This window comes from Panthera pardus, unplaced genomic scaffold, assembly GCF_024362965.1.
Source record: "Panthera pardus isolate Hobbes unplaced genomic scaffold, ASM2436296v1 HiC_scaffold_337, whole genome shotgun sequence".
Lineage (NCBI taxonomy): Eukaryota > Metazoa > Chordata > Mammalia > Carnivora > Felidae > Panthera > Panthera pardus.
In genome coordinates, this window is record NW_026526918.1 from 60,714 (window position 1) to 88,271 (window position 27,558).

The 27,558-nt window shown below is 40.9% G+C and overlaps 1 long non-coding RNA gene and 1 pseudogene across 2 annotated transcripts; one reads left to right on the forward strand and one right to left on the reverse strand.

Moving 5' to 3' along the window:
- LOC128774603 (probable G-protein coupled receptor 160) overlaps positions 1 to 19,880 on the forward strand; it is a 38,731-nt pseudogene extending 18,851 nt beyond the window's left edge.
- Positions 10,174 to 14,421, reverse strand: LOC128774604 (uncharacterized). Of its 2 annotated transcripts, none has more exons than XR_008419055.1 (4): positions 12,421 to 14,421; positions 12,248 to 12,334; positions 11,674 to 11,827; positions 10,174 to 10,816 (listed from the first exon to the last, which is right to left on the reverse strand). It is a non-coding gene; the product is annotated as an uncharacterized LOC128774604 (long non-coding RNA). The 2 variants fall into 2 exon arrangements; XR_008419054.1 differs by having other exon boundaries at positions 10,174 to 10,967.
- Positions 19,881 to 27,558: the final 7,678 nt, after the last annotated feature.

Below are 27,558 nucleotides of genomic sequence, written 5' to 3' on the forward strand. Positions count from 1 at the left end.
GCATTACTGTCCAAGTATCACAAAGTTTTTTCTATATTTTTCCTTAGTGGCTCCCACAAGAAACTGAAGGGTGGGCCTGTTACACTGATGTAAAAAAGAAATTAATACCTTTTAAAGGCTATCATGAAATATTCTAGCTTTATTTAATTTATTTTATTTTATTTTATTTCATTTCATTTCATTTTATTTTATTTTATTATTTTATTTTATTTTATTTTATTTTATTTCATTTCATTTCATTTCATTTCATTTTACTTTTTTAAGTAATATTTATTTTCAAATTGGCTAACATACAGTGTGTACAGTGTGCTCTTGGTTTTGGGGTTAGATTCCCGTGGTTCATCGCTTACATACAATACTCAGTGCTCATCCCAACAAGTGCCCTCCTCAATGCCCCTAACCCACTTTCTCCTCCCTCCCGCAACCCCCCCATCCACCCTCAGTTTGTTCTCTGTATTTAAGTCCCTTATGATGTGCCTCCCTCCCTGCCTGTTGTAACTATATATATTTCCCCCGTGGTCTTCTGTTAAGTTTCTCAAGAGCCACATATGAGTGAAAACATATGATATCTGTCTTTCTCTGACTGAATTTTTTCACTCAGCATAATACCTTCCAGTTCCAATCGTGTTGGTGCAAATGGCATTATTTCATTCTTTCTCATTGCCAAGTAGCATTCCAGTGTGTATATAAACCACATCTTCTTTATCCATCCTTCAGTTGGTGGACATTTAGGCTCTTTCCATAATTTGGCAATTGTTGAAAGCACTACTGTAAACATTGGGGTACATGTGCCCCTATGCATCAGCACTCCTGTGTCCTTTGGGCAGATTCCTAGTAGTGCTATTGGTGGGTCATAGGGTAGTTCTATTTTTAATTTTTGAGGAACCCCCACACTGTTTTCCAGAGCAGCTGCACCAGTTTGCATCCCCACCAATAGTGCAAGAGGGTTCCTGTTTCTCCACATCCTCACCGGCATCTGTTGTTGCCTGAGTTGTTAATTTTAGTCACTCTGACTGGTGTGAGGTGGTATTTCAATATGATTTTGATTTGTATTTCTCTGAACATGAGTTCTGAGTCTGGTGGCCATCTGGATGTGTTCATGTGTCTGGTGGCCATCTGGATGTCTTCTTTGGAAAAGTGTCTATTCATGTCTTCTGCCCATTTCTTCACTGGATTATTTGTTTTCGGGTGTTGGTTGGTAAGTTCTTTAGAGATTTTGGATACTAACCCTTTATCTGATGTGTCATTTGTAAATATCTTTTCCCATTCTGTCGGTTGCCTTTTAGTTTTGTTGATTGTTTCCTTTGCAGTGCAGAACCTTTTTATCTTGATGAGGTCACAATAGTTCATTTTTGCTTTTAATGTCCTTGCCTTTGGAGATGTGTAGAGTAAGAAATTACTGCGGCTGAGGTCAAAGAGGTTGTTGCCTGCTTTCTCCTCTAGGGTTTTGATGGTTTCCTGTCTCACATTTAGATCTTTCATCCATTTTGAGTTTATTTTTGTATATGGTGTAAGAAAGTGGTCTAGTGTCATTCTGCATGTTGCTGTCCAGTTCTTGCAGCACCATTCGTTAATATGTAATTTTTCATATCTTTTTTTTCCATTGGATCCTCTCTCCTGCTTTGTCAAAGATTACTTGGCCCTACATTTGTGGGTCCAATTCTGGGTTCTCTGTTCTATTCCATTGGTCCTATGTGTCTGTTTTTGTGCCAATACCATACTGTCTTGATGATTACAGCTTTGTAGTAGGGGCTAAAGTCTAGAGTTGTGATGCCTCCTGCTTTGGTTTTCTTTTTCAATATTACTTTGACTGTTCGGGGTCTTGTGTGGTTCCACGCAAATTTTAGGATTGTTTGTTCTAGCTTTGAGTAGAATGCCGGTGCAATTTTGATTGGGATTGCACTGAATGTGTAGATTGCTTTGGGCTGGAATTGACAATTTAACAATATTTATTCTTCCAATCCATGTGCATGGAATGTTTTCCATTTCTTTGTGTCTTCTTCAGTTTCCTTCATAAGTTTTGTAAGGTTGTCAGCATACAGATCTTTTATATATTTGGTTAGGTTTATTCCTAGGTATTTTGTGGTTCTTGGGGCAATTGTAAATGGGATTGATTTCTTGAATTCTCTTTCTGTTGCTTCATTATTGGTGTATAGTAATACAACTGATTTTTATACATTGATTTTGTACCCTATGGCTTTGCCAAATTCATGTATCAGTACTAGCAGCCTTTTCGTGGAGTCTGTCGGGTTTTCCACCTGCAGTGTCCTGTCATCTGCAAAAAGTTACAGTTTGACTTATTCTTTGCCAATTTTGATGTGTTTTATTTCTTTCTTTCTTTTCTTTTTCTTTCTTTCTTTCTTTTTTTTTTTTTTTTTTTTTTTTGTCTTATTGCTGATGCTGGGACTTCCAACACTATGTTAAACAATGTTGGTGAGAGTAGACATCCCTGTCGTGTTCCTGATCTCAGGGCGAAAGCTCTCAGTTTTTCCTCATTGAGGATATTAGCTGTGGGCTTTTCATATATAGCTTTTATGAACATAGTTTAAGTATGTTCCTTCTATCCCAGCTCTTTCTTGAGGGTTTTTATTAAGAAAGATGCTATATTTTGTCAAATGCTTTTCCTGCATCTATTGACAGGATGATATGATTCTTATCCTTACTTTCACTAATGTGATGTACCACATTGATTGATTTTCCAATATTGAACCAGCCCTGCAGCCCGGGAATGAATCCCACTTTGATCATGGTGAATAATTCTTTTTATATGCTGTTGAATTCGATTTGCTAGTATCTTGTTGAGAATTTTTGCATCCATGTGCATCAAGGATATTGGCCTGTAATTCTCCTTTTTAGTGGGGTCTCTGTCTGGTTTGACCATCAGGGTAATGCTGGCTTCATAGAATGAGTTTGGAAGTTTTCCCTCCGTTTCTATTTTTGGGAACAGCTTGAGAAGGTTAGGTATTAACTGCTTTAAATGTCTGCTGGAATTCCCCTGGGCAGCCATCTGACCCAGGACTCTTATTTGTTGGGAGATTTTTGATAACTGATACCATTCCTTCACTAGTTATGGGTCTGTTCAAACTTTCTATTTGTTCCCGTTTGAGTTTTGGTAGTGTGTGGGTGTCTAGGTATTTGTCCATTTCTTCCAGGTTGTCCAGTTTGTTGGCATATAATTTTTCATAGTATTCTCTGATAATTGCTTATATTTCTGAGGGATTGGTTGTGATAAATCCATTTTAATTTGCAGTTGTATCTATTTGGTTCTTCTCTTTCTTTTCTTTTTGAGAAGTCTGGCTAGGGTTTTATCAGTTTTGTTTATTTTTTCAAAAAACCAGCTCCTAGTTTCATTGATCTGTTCTACTGTTTGTTTTTGTTTTTGTTTTTTTTTTTTGATTCTATGTTATTTATTTCTTCTCTTGTCTTTATTCTTTCTCTTCTTCTTCTGGCCTTGGGTTTCTTTTTTGTTCTGCTTCTTGTTCCTTTAGGTGTGCTGTTAGATTTTGTATTTGGGTTTTTTTCTTGTATCTTGAGATAGACCTGGATTGCAATGAGTTTTCCCCTTAGGATTGACTTTGCTGCACCCCAAAGGGTTTGGACTGTTGTGTTTTCATTTTCATTTGGTTCCATATATTTTTTTGTTTTTTCTCTAATTGCCAGGTTGACCAATTCATTCTTCAGTAGGATATTCTTTTACCTCCATGCATTTGGAGGTTTTCCAAACCTTTTCCTGTGGTTGATTTCAAGTTTCATAGCATTGTGATCCGAAAGTGTGCACGGTATGATCTCAATTCTTTTATATTTACTGAGGGCTGTTTTGTGACCCCGTATGTGATCTGTCTTGGACGATGTTCCATTTGCACTCAAGAAGAATGTGTGTTCTGCTGTTTTCTCGATGAAAAGTTCTGAACATACCTGTCAAATCCATCTCGTCCAGTGTATCATTCAGGGCCATTGTTTCTTTATTGATTCTCTGTCTAGATGATCTGTCCATTGCTGTAAGTGGAGGAGTAAAGCCCCATTCAATTACCACATTCTTACCAATAAGATTGCTTATGTTTGTGATTTATTGTGTTATGTATTTGGGTGCCTCCACATTGAATGCATAGACATTTATAATTGTTAGCTCCTCCTGATAGATAGACCCTATAATTATGGCATAATGCCCTTCTTCATCTCTTACAGCCTTTAGTTTAAAATCTAATTTGTCTGATTTAACTTTGACTACTGTACCTTTCTTTTGACTTCCAGTAGCATGATAGATAGCTCTCCATGCCCTCACTTTCAATCTGAAGGTGTCCTCAGGTCTGAAATGTGTCTCTTGTAGACAGCAAATAGATGGGTCTTTTTTTTTTTTTTTAAATATATTCTGATACCCTATATCTTTAGATTGGATCATTTAGTCCATTTACATACAGAGTGATTATTGAAAGTTAAGAATTTAGTGTCATTGTGTTATCTGTAGGTTTCATACTTGTGGTGATGTCTCTGGTCCTTTGTGGTCTTTGCAACATTTCACTCACAGAGTCCCCCTAGGATCTCTGGTAGGTAGGGTTGGTTTGTTGGTGATGAACTCCTTCAGTTTTTGTTTGTTTGGGGAATCTTTATGTCTCCTTCTATGCTGAATGAGAGGCTTGCTGGATAAAGGATTCTTGGCTGCATATTTTTCCTATTCAGCACATTGAGTATTTCCTGCCAATCCCTTCTGGCCTGCCATTTTCAGTAGATAGGTCTGCCACCACCCTTGTTTGTCTACTAGGTTAAGGCCCGTTTATCCCTAGCTGCTTCCAGAATTCTCTCTTTATCTTTGTATTTTGCCAGCTTCACTATATTTCATGGAGAATATTGATTCCTGCTACGTCTGAAGGAAGTTGTGTGCGCATCCTGGATTTCATTGTCTGTCTCCTTCTCCAGATTGGGGAAGTTCTCGGCTATGATTTGTTCAAGTGCACCTTCTTCCCCTGTCTCTCTCTCTTCGTTTTCTCGGTTTCATCTCCTCCCATGATTTTATCTTCTATTTCACTTCATCTCCCCTCTGCCTCTTCAGTCCTCACTGTCACCCTGTCTAGTTTATTTTGCACCTCACTTACATCATTTTTTAATTCATCATGAGTATTTTGTAGTTCCTTGGTCTCTGCAGCAATAGATTCTCTGCTGTCCTGTGTGCTTTTTTCAAGCGCAGCGATTAATCTTATGACTATTATTCTAAATTCTTGTTCAGTTATATTGCTTATATCTGTTTTGATCAATTCTTTACCTGTCATTTCTTCCCGGAATTTCTTTTGAGGAGAATTCTTGTGTTTCATTATTTTGGCTAGTTTTCTGTTCATTAAGGGTTTTAAAAGCTTGTTATGTGTCTGCTGCACCTGTGAGCACTGCTGTATTCAAGAGGGGTCATATACTGTCCAGGGTGTGGCCCTTCAGGAGGTGTTTTTTGGAGAGCTGTTAAGTGCTCTCTGTTGTTGTGACTCTGGTTGCTTTATCTCCCTACTCATAATGATGTTTTGGACCCCCCACCAGGCTTTGATTTCTTCATTGATGTACCCCTGGAAAAGGAAACGAACAAAGAGAACTTAAAAAAACAACAACACCCAAAACACCAGTTCTAGCCAATCTTTGGGGTGGGGGTGGTGTTGGTAGAAGAGGCCTTACCCATACAAAGAGAAATGAGAGGCAGGGAAAAAAGAAAAGAAAAGAAAAGAAAATTGAGCAGGCAGAGAAACTCTAGGGCTTAATCCAGAGAGAGAGAGAAGAAAATAAAGAAGGACATGTAGAATAGGCATAAGAGAATAGATTAAATATGTCTGCCGAAACATACCAACAATAATCAGACTGGAGGTGGGAAGAAATAAGACGGAGAAAAGGAAGAAAAAAATTCATGTATGATAAGAAATGTCCAAAAATTAAATCAGGAAATGCAAAACCATTGGGTGCCTTGGAACTGGTGGCAGTGCTGGTCTGGAGGAGGGGCTGTCTGGTTGGTCAATGCCAATCCTGCTCTGGTAGATGATGCAGTTACCAGGCACGGAGGTGTGTGGTTCGGTGTCGGTGGGTCTCGCCTCCACTGTGGGCGGCCACTGTCTGTTCCCTGAAGCCCCACCTTATCGGTGATGGGGAGAAAAAGGATGACACCCCAGTCTCTCCTCCACGGCGTGAGTGTCCCAAACCAGTCTGTTAGGCCGTCCTTGCAGTGCCGTGTGCGTGAACCAGGCTGTTTGTCCTGCTCTGCCAACTCCCATACCTCCCTGGCGTTCAGCTGGGATTTAAACACTGATGTCTTAAGGGGTGCCCCTCCACACACGTGGGTTCCAGGGAAGAGCCACTCTGCATTGCCTCAGTGCTGTGTGCGGTTTGTCCCACTCCGCTGACTCCCACATCTCCTTGGTACTTGACTGGGACTTAAACCTTGATGTCTTAAAGGGTCCCCCTGCATGCGCCCCAGTTCCAAGGAAGCGCCAGTCTGTGCCACTGATATATTGCCTCTGGCTGGCGGGTGCAGGCAGTCATTTTCCTTTGAACGGTTATAAACCTTCTTCCCACAGCACTCCAAGAAGGGGATTGCTTTCTCCCACTCCAGACTGAGTCTCTGAACTAGGTAGTGAGGCTGAGACTGAATCCCCTTCTCCCCACGTGCACAAAAGGGCAGCTGGCCCCAGGCCAGAGAAAGCCCCACGGTTAGAAATTGGATCTTTGCCCGTCCTGGTCGGTGGTCTTTCTCTTGCTCAGGTGCAGTCTTACACTTTCCCAGCCTCTCTTCCTCTTCCTTTTGTCTCTCTGCAGAAGGGGATCCCTCCCATCCATGGCTACACAGACCATTTTATCTCTCCCAGTTCATAGTCATGTATCTATCCCTGCCAGGTCCCTGGAAATGTCTTTGTCACTCTGTAGCCCGGACTCTTGGAATTCAAAGTCCTTTGCCCTCAACACTGCTGTGTTTGAGGGATGAGGGAACTTCAAGTCTTCCTGCCTCTCAGCCATGTTGGATCCACCTCCTGTTCTTAGCTTTTAGATATTCTTTGGGCACCTTAGTTCTCCTGACTTACTTGAGCATGAGGAGTTATCCATACCATATGGAAAAAAATGTAATACAAGAACTTTTATAAAATCAGTTACATAATGTATCATCAATTGGTATTTCTTTGATTTTCAGTAGTCTTGCCAGTGGGAGGCGAAAACCTTCCATCCTTTTTATTTCTGTGGCCTCTCTCATACCAGAACTCACATAGGTTCAGCCAGCCTTGGATTTCTGTTGCCATCTGCATTTTGCATCAGTTGATGTCTTTGTGTTAGAATATCAGTGCATTATATTTTCCTTCCATTTTAGAGTCTCATTCTTAAAATCTTTAGATTGAATTGTCCCCCCCCCCCTTCCCCCATATCCATCATTTTCTCAGGGATTGATTGACAAGTGTATTATGTTTGTATCTTACTCCAGTGGTACACAATTTCCAACTTGTTCTGGAGTCTCTTACGTTACTAGACTTTTTTTTTTTTTTTTTTTTTTTTTTTTTTTTGGTTAATTAAAAGGGACTTCTAACTTGGTATCGTGTGTCTATTTATAAAAGGGCATGCATATGGGTTTGTGGCTGACACTTTATTGGTGATGATTTTGGGAGAGGGGGCGTTTCTTAAAAGCATGCTCGTTCTGTGCTAAATAAAACATTAATGTATTAGTTTGTCTCCTGGGCAACGTGGCCTGTGCCGTAGACTGCGCATTTACGTTGTTACTGTGCTCTACCCAGTTTTTTTGAATGGATTAGAATTATGCTCCCCCATCTTTATATTTTCCTAGTGAACTCTGTTTGTTAATTTAAAATGACCCATACCCATTTTGTCTTTCTTTTTCTCTAGGCACTGTGTGTATAATGACTGGCGGGTTCAAAGTTGGTCATTTTGGTGTAATCACCAACCTAAAGACATGCTGGTCATTTAGTACAGCACATAGAAAAGATGCCAGTAGCAATACCTTTGCCACCAAAATTTCCAACATTTTTGCCATTGGTAGAGTAAGATCTTTAATATTTTCATTCCCTTTTAAGAAGGCCCAATGTAAAATGTAAAATGGCTGTGCATCCACTTAACAGGTTTTTGTTTTACTTGTTTTTTGGTTTTTCGGTTTTTCTTTGTTTCTTCCTGTGTTAAGGTTCAGAGTGCACAAACTCTGTCTTTACAGTGGCTGGCCAGAAAGAAAGCTAGATGTGTAGAACACATACTTTTTCAGGTGGTTTATGTGAGAAACCAGGAGTGTCAAACAACAGATAAAGTTAAATTTAGTCTTGTTCCTTTTCCAGCACTCCCATCACTGGAATTGACTTGAGCCACAGTAAGAGTTCTAATCCTGATTGTGCTATGCTTCCTTCCTTCCTTTACTTTTATGATCCTGGTAAGTTTGTTTATCTATGCGAGGCTCCAGTATGTACCTTAACAGTGAATGGAACTGACAGTTGACGGAAGGACTGTATGCGAGATGATCAGTGAGGTTGAGGACATGTAGAAAACATGTGCTACTATTTAGTTTTGCTCAGTTTCCTCCCTCAAACTGAACTTGCTTTGATGCCTTTGAGACTCTTTCTGTGAGTGAACCCTTCTGTCATGTCGAGTCATGTGGTATGCCCACATGGGAGGATTACCGCATATGGCACTTGAAAATGAAACTATGATCCTTTTTTAGCATTGAGAAAGTCCTCTAAGTATCTGCTAGATCTCTCTCTCGCCTGAATGGTTGTCAGCCCTTCCCTATCAGGAAGAAAAGGGGAAGGGAGAAGAATAAAAATAAAAGCTTTCTATCAAGCTATGTAACCTTGTACAGCATTATGTTTTCACGTGTGTAACATGGTAGCCTTTAGGCTTTTGGAGTTTTGGCTTTGAGGGAGGGCTTGTGGAACTAAGTACAATACTGCTGCTCCTTTTTCACTTTGTCACTAGCCACCTTCACAAGCAAGCCATTTATCTCCTCTTAACATCTTGGTGTCAGTCTTCAATGACAGTTGTGGGTTGGGGGAATGAGTGAATGCCTGTGAAAACCCTGTAAAACTGATGATAGGGAGTACATAGTTCTCAGTTTTGAACTGTAACATTCCAAGACTGGTGGTCTTGTCTTTTGCAGCACTGTTAGTGCCTCTCAAAAACACAACCACCGCCTACTGCCCCCCCAACTCCACAGAAAAACCAGTACTCATACAGTTAGACTAGCAGAGGGAAGACTTACATAGTCAGCAGTCTAGCAGTTGGAAGTTGGGAAGGGCTATGAGAGAAGCATTATTTTCCAAGTAACATATGTATAATGATAATTCTGTTTTCCTCAGATTGTTGTTTCATGGCATTTCATCAGGTGGTCATTAGGTGTGTTTGCATGGGTTTTGTGGATTTTAGGGGAAAAGAATGTTTCCCTTCTTCTTCCCTCTTCCTATTACCACCTATTCCTCGTCACTTTATTTATTCATTTATTTTACCTCCTCCTCTGTTGTAATAAATCTCCTCTAGGTAATAAATCTTGAATTTCCCTGTACAGAGAAAGGGTATCCAGACTTTTTTTTTTTTTTTTTTTTGGTTAATTAAAAGGGACTTCTAACTTGGTATCGTGTGTCTGTTTATAAAAGGGCATGCATACGAGTTTGTGGCTGACACTTCATTGGTGATGATTTTGGGAGAGGGGGCGTTTCAGCACAGAGCCTGACGCGGGGCTCGAACTCAGAGATCGTGAGATCGTGATCTGAGCCGAAGTCAGACGCTCAACCGACTGAGCCAGCCAGGCGCCCCTTGCCATATTTTTTAATACCAACTTAAATAAAATGTGTTCTTTCCTATTATAGTTGGAGTAATAAAGTCAGATGCAAACTATTTGCAATTCAAAAATATTAGGATTTTTATCCTTTATTTTATTATCGTAGTGTATCTTTGATTTGTGAATGTCAGACCATCCTTGTTTCCTTGGAATAAATCCCACTTGATCATGGGTTGTGCCTTGAGGTCACATAGAATAGACCATGAGGTCTCCCAAAGTGGCACAGGAAGTCACAGGAAGTGGGGCTCAGGCCACCTGTTGTTTGGAATAAACTTAATCCAAAGGCCTTAATACACTGGAAGGGTGGCACAAGGTCACAAAGAGCTGGGTCCGAGGCCAACCAGAACTGGGTAGAAGTTCACTCAAAACCAGTTTCAGGACTAAGCTGAGTGGGGATCTAGGTCCCACAGCGCAGAACACATCACGAGCAGCAGTTTGAGGTCCTCAGGAGCAAGGCTCGAGGTCACCAGGAGGTGGATTCGAGGTCACCTGGAAAAGTCTTGCCAAAGTCCAGAGGAACACCAGTTCCCCATGTCCTGAGCTAGAAGGTCACCTAAAGCAGGGCAGGAGTTTACCTAGTGCATGACTGGAGATGCCCCAATAAAGGTCCTGGTCCATGTCAGCTGGGAAGGGAACTGTGCAGGTGAGGCTCTCTAGGTCACGGGGAGCAAGGCATGAGCTTGGGCAGAAAGGGCGGGGATTACCACAAAGAGTAAATCCAGCTCACCTGGAGTGGGGATCCAGGTCACCCAGAGTGGAGCACCGAATCTTATGGAGCGGGGTTCCTGCTCCACCTGGAGACGGGTCAAGGTCACCCTGAGCAGGGATTGAGGTCACCCAGAAGGTTCCAGGAGCTCACTGGGAGCGAGGTTCCAGGTCCGTTGGAGCAGGACCCAAATTCATTGTCAGCTCCTCTCAGGGTCAGCAGTGGGTCAGGCTGTATGGCTAAGTGGGTCAGGAGGTCCCCAAGGAGCAGGCATGAGTTCACCCAGTGAGGGTCTGGAGGTTCTAGTGAGCGGGTCTTCAGGTGATCTGAAGCAGGACTCACAGTCATGGAGAGAGGGTGTGAGTTCACTTGGAGCAGGACTCGAGGTCACCCAGATCAGGGCACGTGCTCACCCAAAGCAAATCTCATGCTCCACTGGAGAGGGGCTCCAGGTCACCCTTGGCATGACTGGAGTTCCTACAGGGACGGTCACCAGGTCACAGGGAGTGAGGCTTCGTGCACCGGGAGTGGAGCACAAAACAACAGGGAGGGAGGGCCCGTGTTTGCCCTGGTCAGGGCTTCAGTTCGCCTAGAGTGTGGCACTAGCTCACACAGAATGGAGCACCAGGTCACTGAAGCACGGCTCGAAGTCACCACAGCAGGGGCGGATCTCAAGGCCACACTCAAAACTGTGTACACTTGAATCAGGGCCTGAGCCCTCTAGGAGCTGGGCTCTGGCCACCTGGAGCAGGACTTGAGCTCATACAGAACAGGTCTTGAGGTCAAGTGGAGCGAGCCTCGAGCTCACATGGAGCTAGGCACCAACCCACCTGAGTGGGGCTCGATGTCACCTGGAGCTAAGCAGGAAGTCACAGGCAGCAGAGCTGGTGCTCAACCGCATGGGGGCTGGGGCTAACCCAGAACATGACTCTGGAGCGCTGGAGCCGGGCTGGAGGTTACTTGGGGCAGGTCATGAGGTCATGAAGCAGGTCACCAGCTCAGATGACACCGGAGGGGGCTCATCGACCCCCCAACCAGATGTGGGTCTCAAGGTCACCTGCACAACTATGTACACATGAATCAGGGCTCAGCTCACCAGGAATGGGGCTCAAGGTCACCTAAAGTGGGGCACAGGTTCACTAGGAGCGGGACTTGAGGTCACTCAAAGTGGGACACTGCTAACCTGGACTGGGACTCGAGGTCATCAGGATCAAGCCATGTCCTCAATGACACAAAGGCTTCTTCCCAACTGGAGAGGAGCTCGAGCTCACCCTCAGCAGAGTTTGTGCTCCTCTGGGCTGGGTCACCAGGTCACAGGGAGTCAGGCTTCTAGGCACCTGGAGTGGAGCACAAAATCCTAAGGAACAAGGGCTCATGTCACCCGAATCAGGGCTTGAGCACACCTAGAGTGTGGCACTAGCTCACACACAACAGGGCAGGTGCTGACCTGGGGCATGACTAGACGTGCACCCCCATGCCCACCGGATGTGGCTCTCAAGTGCACCAGTGTGTACACTTTGAACAGGGCATGAGCGTATCAGCAGCTGGGCTCCAGGCCACTTGGAGCAGGGCCTCAGGTCCCCTGGACTGCAGCTCCAGTTCACACTCAGTGGGGCGGGAAGTCATCTGGAGCTGGTCAGAACCTCATACAGAGCAGGGAACAGGTCCTCCAGAGCGGAGCTCCGGGTCAAACTGACTGGGGCCCCAGATCACCCCAGCGGAGGGGCACAAGGACACAACGATTGGCACGAACTCACCCAGAGCTTCAGAGGCATTCACTAGAAGTGGGGCACCAGCCATGTGGATCAGGACTTGAGTTCCCCCTGGTGTGGGGCAAGGTCTCACTGAGAAGGGAAGCAGGTCATCAGAGAGGGGCACGGGGTTAGCTGGAGTGGGCTTACCGATCCCCTGGAGCAGGGCTTGAACTCACCAGGAGCAGGACTCCATGTCCCTTGGAACATAACTTGAGCTACCTGCAGAGGGACACGAGGTCACAGCAAGCGCCACTCGAAGGTCCCTGCAGCAGAGCACAGAATCATAAAGAGAGGGGCCCTTGGTAATGTGAAGAAGACTCAAGCTCACTTGCAGGGCACCTGGAGCTCACCTGGACAGTGGCCCTCGCTCACAGAGAAAGGGACACGTGCTCAGCAGAAGTGGGGCTGGGGCAAAACCCGAGTGGGGTCTGAGGCCACATAGAGAGTGAGACAAGCTCACCAAGACAGAGTCTTGAGATCACCTGGCATGAGGTCACCCAGAGCATAACACAGGCTCATCAAAACTGGGCTCACACTCACCTGGGGATGGCTACCTCTCACTCTGAGAAAGGCTTTAGTACACCCAAAGTGTGGCATGAGCTCACCAGGTGTGGGGGTCAAGGTCACCCAGAGCAGGGAAGAAGGCATATCAAGCCGAGCTCATTTCAATTGGAGACAGGCACAAGGTCACCCAGAACATGGGCTGAACTCAAGCGTGGCTCGAGTGCACCTGGAGTGAAGCACGAGGTCATGTGGAGCTAAAAACAAGTTCACTGGGAGTGGGATTCAAGGTCACCCCAAACTAGGCTTTGCTCAACTGCAGTGGGACACAAGATTATTCATTAGGAGCCGAGCTAGAGATCACCCAGTATTGGTCTGGAGGTTCTGCTGAGTGGGGCACAAGGTCACACAGAAGAGGGCACGTGCTCACGAGAAGTGGGACTGGTGCAAAATCTGAGCAGCGCCTGAGGTCACCTGGAGCAAGACAAACTCACCAGAGAAGGTCTCGTGCTCAACTGGAGAGGGGCTCCAGGTCACTGGGAAAAGTATCCATGCTTAAGCAAAAAGGGGCTTGAGATTGCCCAGAGTGGAGCATGTTGACACCCCGAGCGGGGCTGGTGCTCTGGTGCTCACCTGGAGTGGAGCATGAACTCACCCTAAGTGGAGCTCATGGTCACCCGGAGGGTGGTATGAGGTCACACGGAGCAAGGTCTGTATTTCGCCAGAGGGCTGCTGGAGCTCACTCAGAATGGGGATTGAGCTCATCCAGAGCAGGACTCAAGCCCACCAGGAGCAGGACTCATGCTCACTGGGAGCGGGACTTGAGCTCAAAAGACAATGAATCAAAGGACATGAGTTCAAACATACCAGGGCATGAGGTCTCCTGAACCAGGGCTCATATTTAGCTTTTGTAGGCCCACTCTAACTCAGTGTGGGGCTCATGCCCACCCATAACTGGGCTTGTGCTTACCCTGAGAGGGGTTTGTGCTCACCCTGAGCAGGTCACAAGTTTAACTGGACCAGGATAGAAGTCACCCAGAGCAGGTTTATCGGTGACCCAGAGCAGGGCACAAGGTCACACAATGTAGGGCATGAGCTCACAAGCAGTGGGGCATGACTCAACCGGAGTAGAGCAGAAACTTACCTTAATGGAGTCTGAGCTCATACAGAGCAGGTTATGAGCTCACCTGAATTAGGACACCAGCCCATTAGATATGGGACTTCAGGTTATTTGGAATAGTGCTTCAGCTCACCTGCAGCTGGGCTTGAGGTCACCTAGAGCAGGGCACAAGGTCACTGAGAACAGCACAGGAACTTACCTGCAGCAGAACTTGTGTTCACCCAGAGCGGGGCTCGAGGTCACTAGGAGCAGGGCACGAGGTCACATGCAGCAGGGCACAAGATCACATAGAGCAGGGCTTGTGTTTACCAGGAGTGAGCTAGAGATCATTCAGAGCAAGACTGAAGCTCACCCCAGATCAGGGCTTGAGTTCACCCAGAGCAGGTTTGAAGTCACCCAGAGTGTAGCTCAAGGGCTGGTACTCACACAGAGCAGGCTCATGCTAACCTGGAGCAGGGTTCATGCTCACACAAAGTGGGAATAGACCTCAACCAATGAGCGACTCAAACTCACAAACCGTGAGATCATACCTGAGTCAAAGTCAGATGCTTAAACAATTGAGCCTCAGATTTCATATTAAAAGTATCAATTTCTAAAAAAAATTTTCCTAGTCCAAATCATTAAAATTCCATTTTAAAGAATCTCAACTCTAAGAAGTACCATATGAGTTGTCTTCCCTTCTCTCTTGGTAAATATGAAGAGGGGGCATTTAGCAGACATTAATGCCAAGTACTTAATCTTTGAAAACCCTACAATGTTTACATTTGATATCTTAACTTACATAGATTTAAGTTATATACGTCTGATATCTGAGACAAAAATACAGATTTACTAATCTTGTACCTTACATTTCCTTTTGCATATCTTCAGCTGAAAATTCAAGAGTGGTAATTTCCGTTTATTAACAGCAACAAAAATGAAAACTGAAAAAAATGTTTATTACTCAGAGTTGGTATACTAATTTTTATATAAATGATTCTTAATGTAGTAGTGTTTAAAGTACTGTTCTTAAAATGACTTAGTTGGTGAAATGTTATCAATTATGAAAAAATAAAATATAATTAAAAAATAGATATACTCTATCTCTAAATTCAACAACTGTGCATATCTTGCTGTCTCTGGGTTAACTCAATGTATAACTATATAATTATTGTGTGTAGAGTCTTTAGAAAATTCCTAAATTATTGTATAAAGACAACCCCTTATCTCTTAAGATTAAGGATATTGTCCCATATGTGCAAAAGACAGCTCCTCAGGATATATAATTTTCACAAAGAGAGTTCTCCAGCTAAGGAACATTTTGTGTAAGGTTCTATATGTGTTTTACACAAAGAGTTACAGATCATCATGATGAAAGACATTCCAGAAAGTTACAGACTTTATCTTAAGCTTTTACTATGTGCAAGCCTGTATGGCTTTAGTTTCATAGGAATTTAGGGAGGCTTATTTCATGTTTGAAAAAACATTTTTTTTTTAGGTTATTTGTCCATGAGGCAGATGTATAATTTATACTCGAGGCAGAAACAAAGCCCATGCTTTGAAGTTTGGCCAAGTCATTCTGAACATGGTAAATGTTAAAGTATGGATTCGTTGAGAGCCCATGAACGGGGCCCACAATCATTAAAAGTTGGAGATTTTATTTATTAGCCTTCATCATCTAAATTCTCAGAAAATACAGTTAAAATATATGTTGTTATTCATTTGGATAAATGTCTTAAATTTTCATCTACCATCTTATAGACAAACTTTGACTTCTCTACTTCTTATATATTTGCTAGAAATCTAAATAAGCCTCATCAAAGAAAAATTATTTTATTTTTTAAATAAATTTATTGTCAGATTGGCTTACAGAAAACACCCAGTGCTGATCCCAACAAGTGCATTCCTCAGTGCCCATCACCCATTTCCCCCTCTTCCCCATCCTCCCATCAACCCTGTTTGTTCTCTGTATTTGTCTCTTATGGTGTGCCTCCCTCCCTCTCTGTTTGCAACTATTTTTTCCCCTTTCCTTCCCCCACGGTCTTCCAGTTCCATCCATGTTGTTGCACATGGCATGATTCCATTCTCTCTTTGCCAGGTAGTATTCCATTGTGTGTACACACACACACACACACACACACACACACACACACACACACACACACACCACATCTTCCTTATCCATTCATCAGCTGATGTACATTTAGGCTCTTTCCATAATTTGGCTATTGTTGAAGGTGCTGCTATAAACATTGGGGTACAAGTTTCGTTCCCCATGCATCCTATGCCCCTATGCATCACCACTCCTGTATCCCTTGGGTAAGTTCCTAGCAGTGCTATTGCTGGGTCATAGGATAGTTCTATTTTTAATTTTTTGTGGAACCTCCACGCTGTTTTCCAGAGTGGCTGCACCAGTTTGCTTTCCCATCAACAGTGCAATAAGGTTCCCATTTCTCCACATCCTCACCAGGATCTGTAGTTTCCTGATTTGTTCATTTTAGCCACTCTGACTGGTGTGAAGTGCTTATGGATAGGAAGAATAAATATTGTTAAAATGTCAATACTACCCAAAGCAATCTACGCATTCAGTGCAATCCCAATCAAAATTTCACTGGCATTCTTCTCAAAGCTAGAACGACAATCCTAAAATTTGTGTGGAAACACAAAAGACCCCAAATAGCCAAAGTAATATTGAAGAAGAAAACCCAAATGGGGGGCATCATAATCCCAGACTTTAGCTTCTACTACAAAGCTGGAATCATCAAGACAGCATGGTACTGCTGGTACTGCATGTACAGCATGGTACAGCAACAGACACACACAGACCAATGTAATAGAATAGAGAACCCAGAATTGGACCCACAAATGTATGGCCAACTAATCTTTGAAAAAGCAGGAAACAACGTCCAATGGAAAAAAGACAGTCTCTTCAGCAAATGGTGCTGGGAGAACTGGACAGCAGTATGCAGGAGAATGAAACTAGACCACTTTCCTACACCATACACAAAAATAAACTCAAAATGGATGAAAGATCTAAATGTGAGACAGGAAACCATCAAAACCCTAGAGGAGAAAGCAGGCAACAACCTCTTTGACCTCAGCCACAGTAACAGCTTGCTCAACACATCTACAAAGGCAAGAGAACTGAAAGCAAAAATGAATTTTTGGGACCTCATCAAGATTAAAATCTGCTGCATTGCAAAGGAAAACACAAAAACTAAAAGGCAACAGACAGAGTGGGAAAAGATATTTGCAAATGACATATCAGATAAAGGGTGAGCATCCAAAACCTATAAAGAACTTTATAGTAAAGGCTTTACCCACCCTTACAGCACACTCTCCTAGGGTCCATCTCATTTCATATTGAACACAGATAACCAGGAAAGACTCTGCCATTTAAAACCAATTTGTAAAGACCAGAAGAAATGGTAATGGATTCCTCAAAGAACAAAGCCAGTATATAGGCAAAAAAAAAAAAAAAAAAAAAAAGAAATCTACAAGGAACATGAAGAATAAAAAGAAATGACACAGCTAAGGGAAGAAAACACATTTCCAATATCTAACACAAGAGAAGTGGAAATATGCTAACTGCCTGATAAAGAATTCAAAATAATTATATTAAGTAGCTCAGTGTATTATAAGAAAACATAGACAACTAAATGAAACAGGAAGATAATATATAAACAAAATGAGAAGCTCAGCCAAAACAAAACAAAACAAAACGAACACACAAACAAGCACACAAAACAAACAAACAAACAAAAACAGAAATGCTGGACAAGAAGAATATAATAGTAAGTGAAAATGTCACTAGAGAGGTTCAAAACTAGATCGGTCAAGCAAAAGAAACAATCAGTGAGCTTGAGAACAGCTCACTTGAATTTATCCAGTCATCACAAGAAAAGAAAGGAAGGAAGGAAGGAAGGAAGGAAGGAAGGCAGGAAAGAAGACAAAGAGAAAGGGAAAGGGGAAGAGAAAGAGGAAGAAGAGGAACAAAGGGAGGGAGGGACGGAGGGAGGGACGGACGGAGGGAGGGAAGGGAGAGGGAGGGAGGGGGAGGAAAAGGAGAAAGGAGGGAGGGGGAGCAGGAGGGAGGAAGGAAGGAAGGAAAGGAGGGAGGAAGGAAGGGGAGACAGAAGGAGAGAGGGAGTGAGAGAGGGAGAGGAGAGAGGGAGGGAGGAAGGGAAACCAAAGGGACCTGAGGATCCCACCAAGCTAACCAAGATACACTAACCAGTATTCTGGAGTCCCTAAAGTCCCAGAAGGAGGGAGATGAGAAGGGGCAGAATATCTATATAAATAAATAATGGGGGGAAAGTTCTCAAATCTGGGGGTGCATAACTGTGAAGTCCAAAGAACCCCAAGTAGATTGAGTGTAAAAAATCTACATTGAGACATCTTATAATGAAATTATCAAAAGCCAAAGACCAAAACAAAACAAAGCAAAATAAGCAAACAAAACACCACCCCAATTTTTTAAATTACCAAGGGAAAAGCAACAATGACATAACAAAGGAGCCCCCAAAAGACTGTCAGAGGATTTCTCCGCCAGTGAAGTTGAATGTTATACCCAGAGTACTGATAAAGAATACTATAATTAATAACATTACTGTATTATCTTAATATCAAAAGTTACCTTAATATCAAACGTTACCTTGATGTAAGTGGATTAAATCCTCAAACAAAAGACATAGTGCGGTAAATCAGATTAGAAAAAAAACAAAAAGTGCTTAGGGAGTTGCCCGTCTCTCTGTGGTCCCGTGGGGCTGGGCACAGCATGTGTCTGGTCTGGCAGCCAGTGCCAGGGTCTTAGTGGGTAAGCCGAGAGTCTTGGTGCCTCAGAATTTAGTCGCATAGCAGTTGAGTATGCCTGGTACCAAAAGTAAGATAACTCAAGGCAGTAGAATTGAAATTGGAAGGTCATCAGCCACGAAAGACCTATTGGAGAAAGCATAGGATAGTAGATAAAATGAAGCAGTGTTTTATCATATGTATTTCGGCAGGCCTTCTGATATTCGACTAAAAAACATTAATTGCTCTTTCTACAGAGAATTGGTCATGCAGTATCAGTTAAATCAAGGAAGTCATCCCCTACATGGTAAGTGTCTTCTATCCTTGATTACACTTGGGAAAATATTACTAAATATCCTCACACTAGGGATGAGAAGAAAAAACACCTATCAAAATTTTATGAAGTATTTTTGCATTTCATCAGCATTCATTGATCTTTTACTAAACATTTCCAATTATATCCTTCCTACTTCAGGGATTTTGTACTTTTGGGTATTACATTTACTAAATATCACATCTGCCTATTTACTCCAATTATTTCTGTGACTTAGGGCTTTTTGCTTTATCCAGTTTTCCTGATAGCTTGTACAGATTATTATCTGAATTTCTCTAAACCCACCAAGCTTGTATTTACATGCCAAAACTATTCTATTTTACTTCTTCACAGTAATTTTAATTTGGATTTCAGTCCTTGCTTATGTTTGGGAGACCCAGCCATCTACCAGAACTGAGGGTTTATTTTAGTCAATGTCCTTTATTTACTGGTATTCAGAGTTACTGGCTGTCATCTTCCATGGTGATTATTTTATTTATGGCTTTTATAAACTTTGGTCAGAAGTGACTACATTGGTACAAGCTGTTAGGATGACTTCCTATATAAATGAGACTATCTTATATTTTCCCTTTTCATCCACTCCAGTTATACTAAAGCACTCTAAAAAAAATCCCTCTTGCCCAAGTCTGTTACCTGTTTTCTTGATAACTGGTTACCATTTGTTCTACTTCAAGTAATTTTACTCTTTTCCTTAAACTACAGATTCCAGCATATATTGAATGAACATTCCATGGTTGTACTTTGTAGACAGTTTCTTCATTGCTATGTTTATTGGTTTAATTGTCACAAGCTTAATTTAAAGACATTGTATTACCTGTGGATCCGTTTGTCAACTAGAAATGCTCCTTCATTTCACTTACAATTCATAATCTGTGCAAGCTGAGAAGCCTATATCAATAGTAATTTGTTAATTTTGTCATGTTAAAACTAACTAAAAATGACAACTACAGTCAGAATCATAATTATCAAATGAGAAAGAATGACGACTCATGACATATAAAGATTGAACTGAACTGAAGTTCCCCTCCCTAGGCCCAACTTTCATACCTTTTCAAAATTTGTTAAAAGGGGTGATGGTATTAAAAACAAAATAATTCCAGGAAAATGTTTTCTGTGCATTCAGGAACACCATGTGTTACAAATATTAATTTAACACAAAATTAAAATGACTTAAGATCTGGCTATACCAATTCCATGTTACCCAAAAAACTACTGGATGCAGATTGTTATTTAAGTCTGAGATTCATTGCCAATAATATATAAACTTAAACATTCTTATTAAATTCAAAGCAAGAAAAAAAAAACAATCAATACTAATATTCAACTATCTGCTGTCAACAAGAGACTGATTTTAGCTTTAAACAAACACATCTGAAAGTAAAGTGCTGGAAAATAATAGTCCACAAAAATATAACCGAAAAAGAGCAGGAGTGACCATTCTTACATAAAATACGTAAAAATTTGTAAAGAGAAAAAAGGTCATTAAAAATGATAAGGGGATTGATTCCTTGTGAGATTATAATTATAAATATGTATATTTCCAACACTGGAGCAACGAAATATGTAAAGCAAATAATATATCTGAAGGAAGAATTAGAAGGCAATGTAATAGTAGTAGGTATGTTAGTAGCCACTTTTTAACAATGGATAGATCATCCAGACAGCAAATAAAGACTGGACTTGAAAAACACAATAGACCAAATGGACCCAAAAGACATATGCCAAAGAGTCTGTCAAGTAGTAGCAGAATGCAGGGGTCCTGGGTGGCTCAGTTGGTTAAGCGTCTGACTTTGGCTCAGGTCATGATCTCAACGTTTGTGGGTTTGAGCCCCGTGTTGGGCTCTGTGCTGACAGCTCACAGCCTGGAGCCTGCTTTGGATTCTGTGTCTTCCTCTTTCTCTGCCCCTCCCTCGTTCACACTCTTTATCGCTCAAAAAGAAACATTTAAAAAATAGTAGCAGAATACATATTCTTCTCAATCATACACAAAACAGGTCATATGTTAGGACATAAACCAAATTTTGAAAATTTAAGAAAATTAAAGCCCATATCAAATATCTTTTTGACTGCAATGGTATGAAACTGGAAATCCATCATAATAAAACTGGAAAATTCATAAACATGTGGAAAGTAAGCAACAGATTCCTAAACAACCAATGAGTCAGTAAGAAATCAATGGGGAAAACAAAAAAGTGTCTTGAGCAAATGAAAATGAAAACACAAGAAACCAAAATTTACTGGATACAGCAAAAGCAGTATTTAGAGTAAAGCTGTACCGCTGGGAGCCTGAGACAATGGCAGAGTGTGAGGATCCTAAGCTCACCTCATCCCCCTGATACATCTAACCCAGAAAATGACTCAAAGCCCCAGAACAGTCTTTCCAGTTAATCGCAGAGGAGGCCATATCAGAAAACAGTAGGAGGGTCAGATAACCCATTAGGAACCAAATCTCTGTCAAGACTAATTGCAAATAGGGATAACAGAAGCACAGAGAAGGGAAAGGAAGGGACCTCACTCAAAGCCCCCAAGACTTGAGTAACCTGCAGTCAGAAGACCAGTACATAATATTTGGCTTTGAAAACCAGTAGGACTTAACTGCTTGAGTTTTTACAAGCAGGGTGACTTAACTCCAGATACTTTAAAACTCAGCGCACTTGGCTCTTAGAGAACTGGAGGGTGACTGGAATCCCTACCCAGGAAAAGACAGCAAAACAAACAACACTGTTGAGACACAGCACAGAAGCAGCAGTTTAAAAAGTTCCTGGGGTACGTGGGAAAATTTGTTTGCTAATCTCAGAACATGCCCCATTCCACATGCGGCCCTTCACAGTGGTGCCTGACAGCAGGCAGCCCCAAGAGTGACCACTACTCCAAAGTCACTCCTGCCTTGGGGAGAGGTAAAGCTAACCAGACATGGTTCGGTTCTATGACAGCCCCAATAGAGGACTCACAGGCAGACATCTGGTCTGACTGCCACAAAGGGAGCCACTGCATATGAGTAGGCTGAAGGCAAACACAGCTCAGCTACAGGAGTAGGGTGCATGCAACAAACACAGAAGACACCCCCTGTAGTGCCAGGGTGATCAGGGCGCATCAAACTGCAGGGCACTACAGGACCTGTTCTTCATAAGACCCCTACTTTCAAGAGTAGGAGATGGAGCTGACTTTCCTAACACAGAGAAACAGACACAAAGAGTGAGACAAAATGAGGAGACAGAGGAATATGATCCAAGTGAAACAATAGGACAAAACCATAGTAAAAGTGCTAGCTGGCCCAGAGATGAGAATATGCCTCACAGAGAATTCAAAGTAATGGTAAGAAAGATAACCAATGGATTTGAGAAAAGAGTGGAGGACACTAGTCAGAGCTCCAACAAAGAGAGAGAACATATAAAAAAAAATAAATAAATAACCAATCAGAGATAAGAACTCAGTGAAATTAAAAAAATAAATAAATAAACTAGAGGAAATCGATGGCAAATTACAGGAAGCAGAAGATGGATTCACAAGCTGAAAGACAGTAAAGCAACACAGAAAGCAACCAAGCTGGACCCAAATCAAAGACAGGAAGAAGAAGAATAGGTTAAGGGAACTCAGGGACACCATCACACGTAACAACATTTGCATTATGGGATCCCAGAAGGAAAAGAGAGAGAAAGGGAACATAAAACTGAAGGAAGCAGAAATCCTGAGTCATACTCAAAAGCTAACATCATACTCAACCAGGAGACACTGAGGGTTTTGTTGTTGTTGTTGTTGCTGCTGTTGTTATTGTTGTTGTTGTTGTCGTCATTTTGTAAAGTCAGTAAAAAGATCAGGATGTCCAATGTCACCACTTTTATCCAACAAAGTACTGAAAATACTAACCAAAGCAATTGGGCAAGAAAATGAGATAAAGGCATGTAAGTTGGTAAGGAAGAAGTAACTTTCCCTATTTGCAGATGACACGATGTGATGACACAGAAAACCCTAAATATTCCTCCCCCCCCCCAAAAAAAAAACCTATTAAAACTAGTAAATGAATTCAGCAAAGTCACAGAATACAAATTGATATACAGACATCTGTTGCATACTATACACTAATAATGAAGCACTGGAAAAAGAAAACAAGAAAACAGTCACATCTACAAGGCACCAAGAATAATAAAATATCTAGGAATAAAGAAGAAGAGGTAAAAGACCAGTACTCCCAAAACTATAACGTATTGGTGAAAAGAAACTGAAGGAATCACAAACAAATGTAAAGATATTCCATGTTTACAGAGTAGAAAACCAATGTGGTTAACAGGTCTATACTATCCAACGCAATCTACAGATCTAAAGCAATCCCTATCAAAGTACCAACAGAACTAAAGCAACTAACCCTAAAGTTTGTACTGAACCACAAAAGACCCAAATAACCAAAACAGTCTTGAAAAGAAGAATAAACTGAAGGTATCAGAATCCTAGATTTCAAGATACACTACAAAGTTACAGTAATCAAAATAGTGTGGTAATGGCACAAAACAGATGCATAGATCAATGGAAAAGAATAGAAACTCGGGAGATAAATCCATGCTTTTAGGGTCAATGTAACTTATGACAAAGGAGGCAAGAATATACAATAGGAAAAGGACAGTCTCTTCAACAAGTGGTGTTGGGGGGTGCACCTTGCTGGCTCAGTTAATACAGCATGCAACTTTGGGTGCAGAGATTACTTAAAATAAAATCTTTTCTCCCTCCCTCCCTCCCTCCCTCCCTCCCTCCCTCCCTCCCTCCCTCCCTCCCTCCCTCCCTCTCTCCCTCCCTCCCTCCCTCCCTCTCTCCCTCCCTCCCTTCCTTCCTTTTTTTTAAATGGGGTTGGATACAGTGGATAGCAACATGCACAAAAAAGAAAAAAGAAACTAGACCACTTTCTTATACCATACAGAAAAAAACAAAACTCTAAACGAATTAAGATCTAAATGTGAGATCTGAAACTGTAAAATTCCTATAAGAAAACATAGCTAGTAATGTCTTTGACATTAGCCATAGAAATATTTTTTCTAGGGATGTCTCCTTTAGCAAGGGAAACAAAAGCAAAATTAAGCTATTGGGATTACACCAAAGTAAAAATGTTTTACACAGCTAAAGAAAGTGTCCATAATGAAAAAGGTAACCTACTGAATGGGAGAATATATTTAACAAAACATATGCAATAAAAGGTTAATATCCAAACATATAAAGAACTTATAAATATGACCTCAGAAAGAGTAACAGCCCAATTAAAAATAGGCAAGGAATCTAAATAGAAATTTTTGTGAAGACTACATTATAGATGGCAATATATAGAAATATGTGAAGATGCTCAACATCACTCATCATCAGGGAACTTCAAATCAAAACCATGATGAGATATCACCATTAAAGTTAACAATCCAGGGAACAGATGCTGGTGAGCATGTGGAGAAAGGGGAACCCTCTTGCACTGCTGGTGGGAATGCAAACTGGTGTAGACACTCTGGAAAATAGTATCAAGGTTCCTCAAAAAGTCAAAAATAGAATGACCCTATGACCTAGAAACTGCACTACTAGGTATTTATCCAAAGAATACGAAAATACTGATTTGAAGGGACACATGCAACCTGAAATTTATAGCAACATTATCTACAATAACTAAATTATGGAAAGAGCCCAATGTCCATTGACTGATAAATGGATAAAGAAGATATGGTATACATATACAATGAAATATTACTCAGTCATTAAAAAAAGAATGAATCTTGCCACTTGTAACAATGTGAATAGAGCTATAGACTATTATGCTAAGCAAAATAAGTCAGTCAGAGAAAAACTAATACTGTATGGTGTCAGTCACATGTGGAATTTAAGAAACAAAACAAATGAACACAGCAAGGAAGAGACTGAAAGAGAGTGGCAAACCAAGAATCAGACTCTTAACTCTAAAGAACAAACTGATGATTACCAGATGGGAGGAGTGTGGGGAATGAGTGAAAAAGATGATGGGGATTAAGGAGTGCACTTGGTGTGATGAGCACTGAGTTGTGTGTAGAATTGTTGAATCATTAGATAGTATACCTGAAACGAATATAACACTGTATGTTAACTGACTGCAATTTAAATATTAAATTTTAAGGAATTTAAAAATTACTTGAAACTGTAATAGTTCTAGAAGAAAACACAGAAAAATGCTTCTTAAGACCGGCAGTGATTTTTTTGGATATGACAAAATAGCAAAAGCAACAAAAGCAAAATAAATCAAAAAAAAAAAAAAAAAAAAAGGATTTTCTCAAACTAAAAACTCTCCTTAGTAAGGGAAACAAAGAGGCAGCCTTCAGAATGGGAAAATACATGCTAAGCATATATCTGATAAGGAGTTAATATCCAAAATATAGAAAGAACTCAAACAACTCATCAGCAAGAAAATAACCCAAGTAGAAATAATGGATAAAGGATCTGAATAGACATTTTCCAAAGACACACAATGGCCAACAATAGTGTGAAAAGATTTTCAACATCACCAACCATCATGGAAATGCAAATGAAAGCAATATTTTAAACATAATTTATTGTCAAATTGGTTTCCGTACGAAAACAGACACATAAACCAATGGAATGGAAGAGAGACCCCAGAATTGGGCCCACAAATGTATGGTCAACTAATCTTTGACAAAGCATGAAAACAATATATTTTCACCTACCATTGTTAGATGGGCCACTGTGAAAAAGGTAAGTATTGACAAAGATGTATAAAGCAAAGAGTACCTTTGTGCACTATTAATGGCAATGTAGATTTGTACAGCCACTATGAAAACACTGAAGGTAACTCAAAAAGCAACTATCATAGGAAACACTCAGAAATTTCTTCTGAGTATATTTCTAGAGGGAATGAAATCATCATCTGCACTCCTGCAGGAGATACCTGCACTCCTATATCACTGCAGTATTATTCACAATAGTCACACAACGAACACAACCTAAGTATCTACTGATGAATAAGTAGATAACGAAAATGTGGAATATTAGTCAGCCTTAGAAAAGAAGGCAGTGTTATCCTTTGAGACAATATGGATGAAACTGGAGGACATTATGCAAGTGATATGTCAAAGACTGAAAAATAATTCCTGTGTGCTCTCATTTATAAGTGAAATTCTAAAAACCAAATCTTAACAGGCAGAGAGTATAATTGTTTTTACCAGGAAACAGGGGACAGGGGAAAGGAAAACATGTTGGTGAAAGGATACAAGATTCTGTCTTCACAGGATAAATAAGTTCAGGATATCTAATGTGCAACAGGATGACTACAGATAATACCGTATTTCATACTTGATATGCTATGTATTGGTTTGTATACCTAAAATTTGCTGAGTGTAGATCTTAATTGTTCTCTCTTTAACACACACAAAAGTTAATTAACTATGTGGGTGATGTTAATTAGCTTGAATGTGGTAATTATTTCCCAATGTGTATGTATATGAAAACACCATATTGTATACCTTAGGCTTATTTATCAGTTATCGCTCAGTAAACCCAAAAGACAAAAGATGCACCAGAGAGCTCACTCACTCTCTCTGCTTCTTCATATACCAATGAAAAGCCATGTGAGATCATAGTGAAAAGGCAGTCATCTACAAGCTAGAGAGGCCTCACCACAAAACAATACAGCTGACACCATGGTCATGGACTTACAGCCTCCTGCCCTGTGAGAAAATAAATGTCTGTTATTTAAGCCATCTAGTCTGTTATTTTGTTATCACAGCCAGAGTAGACTAATACAACATGTCAACAGAGCATTTTTCATTTTCGTTCACACTTCATTTTGCAAAATAACATTTCTGATTTTACTTATTTACATGTCTACCTAAATGGCATTTTGAAAAGTGTACTATAGGAGACATATCACCAGCAAGCACTGAAAGGAAAAGAAGTACAAAGTGAAGAGATGTGTTTGGAGTCTCAAAATTGTACTGAAAGAAAATATGCAGCTGTACACATCCATATATTTTATTAAAAGCTCTCAGCTATTATTTATTCAAACATTGTTTCTGTCTCTTTCTCTTTCCTCTTCTTCTGGGACTTCTATTTTGCATATTGATGTAGTCCCTTGGCTACTTTACTTTAGTTCATTTTTTATTTTCTTCCATTTTTCAGACTAGCTAATAGCAAGGGACCTACTACCTCCAAGTTCACTGATTCTCTATACTGCTTATTCAAATGTGATGACAAGCTCCTTAAGTGAACTTTTCAGTTTACGCCCTTTTTGCCAGCATGACATCTTCTTGGTTTCTTTTTGTAATTTATGTATCTTTACTGGCATTCATAATTTATCATAGTATTGTTTTGCTATTTTCATTTATCTCTTTGAGGACATAGTTGACTTAAAATCTTTCTCTAGAAATTCCAGTATCTGAGCTTCCTGTAGTTTGCATCCCTTTTTTGTATGACATAATTTTTGTTTCTTTGTACAGCAGGTTTATTTTATGTTAAAAACTGGATATTGTGAATATGATAATGTGAATCTAATAGAAACAGATTCTCTGCCCTCTGCAGGGTTTTTTCTGTTGTTGCTGCTGCTTATTCAGGGTTGTTGATTCTTTGAGGAACTGCTTC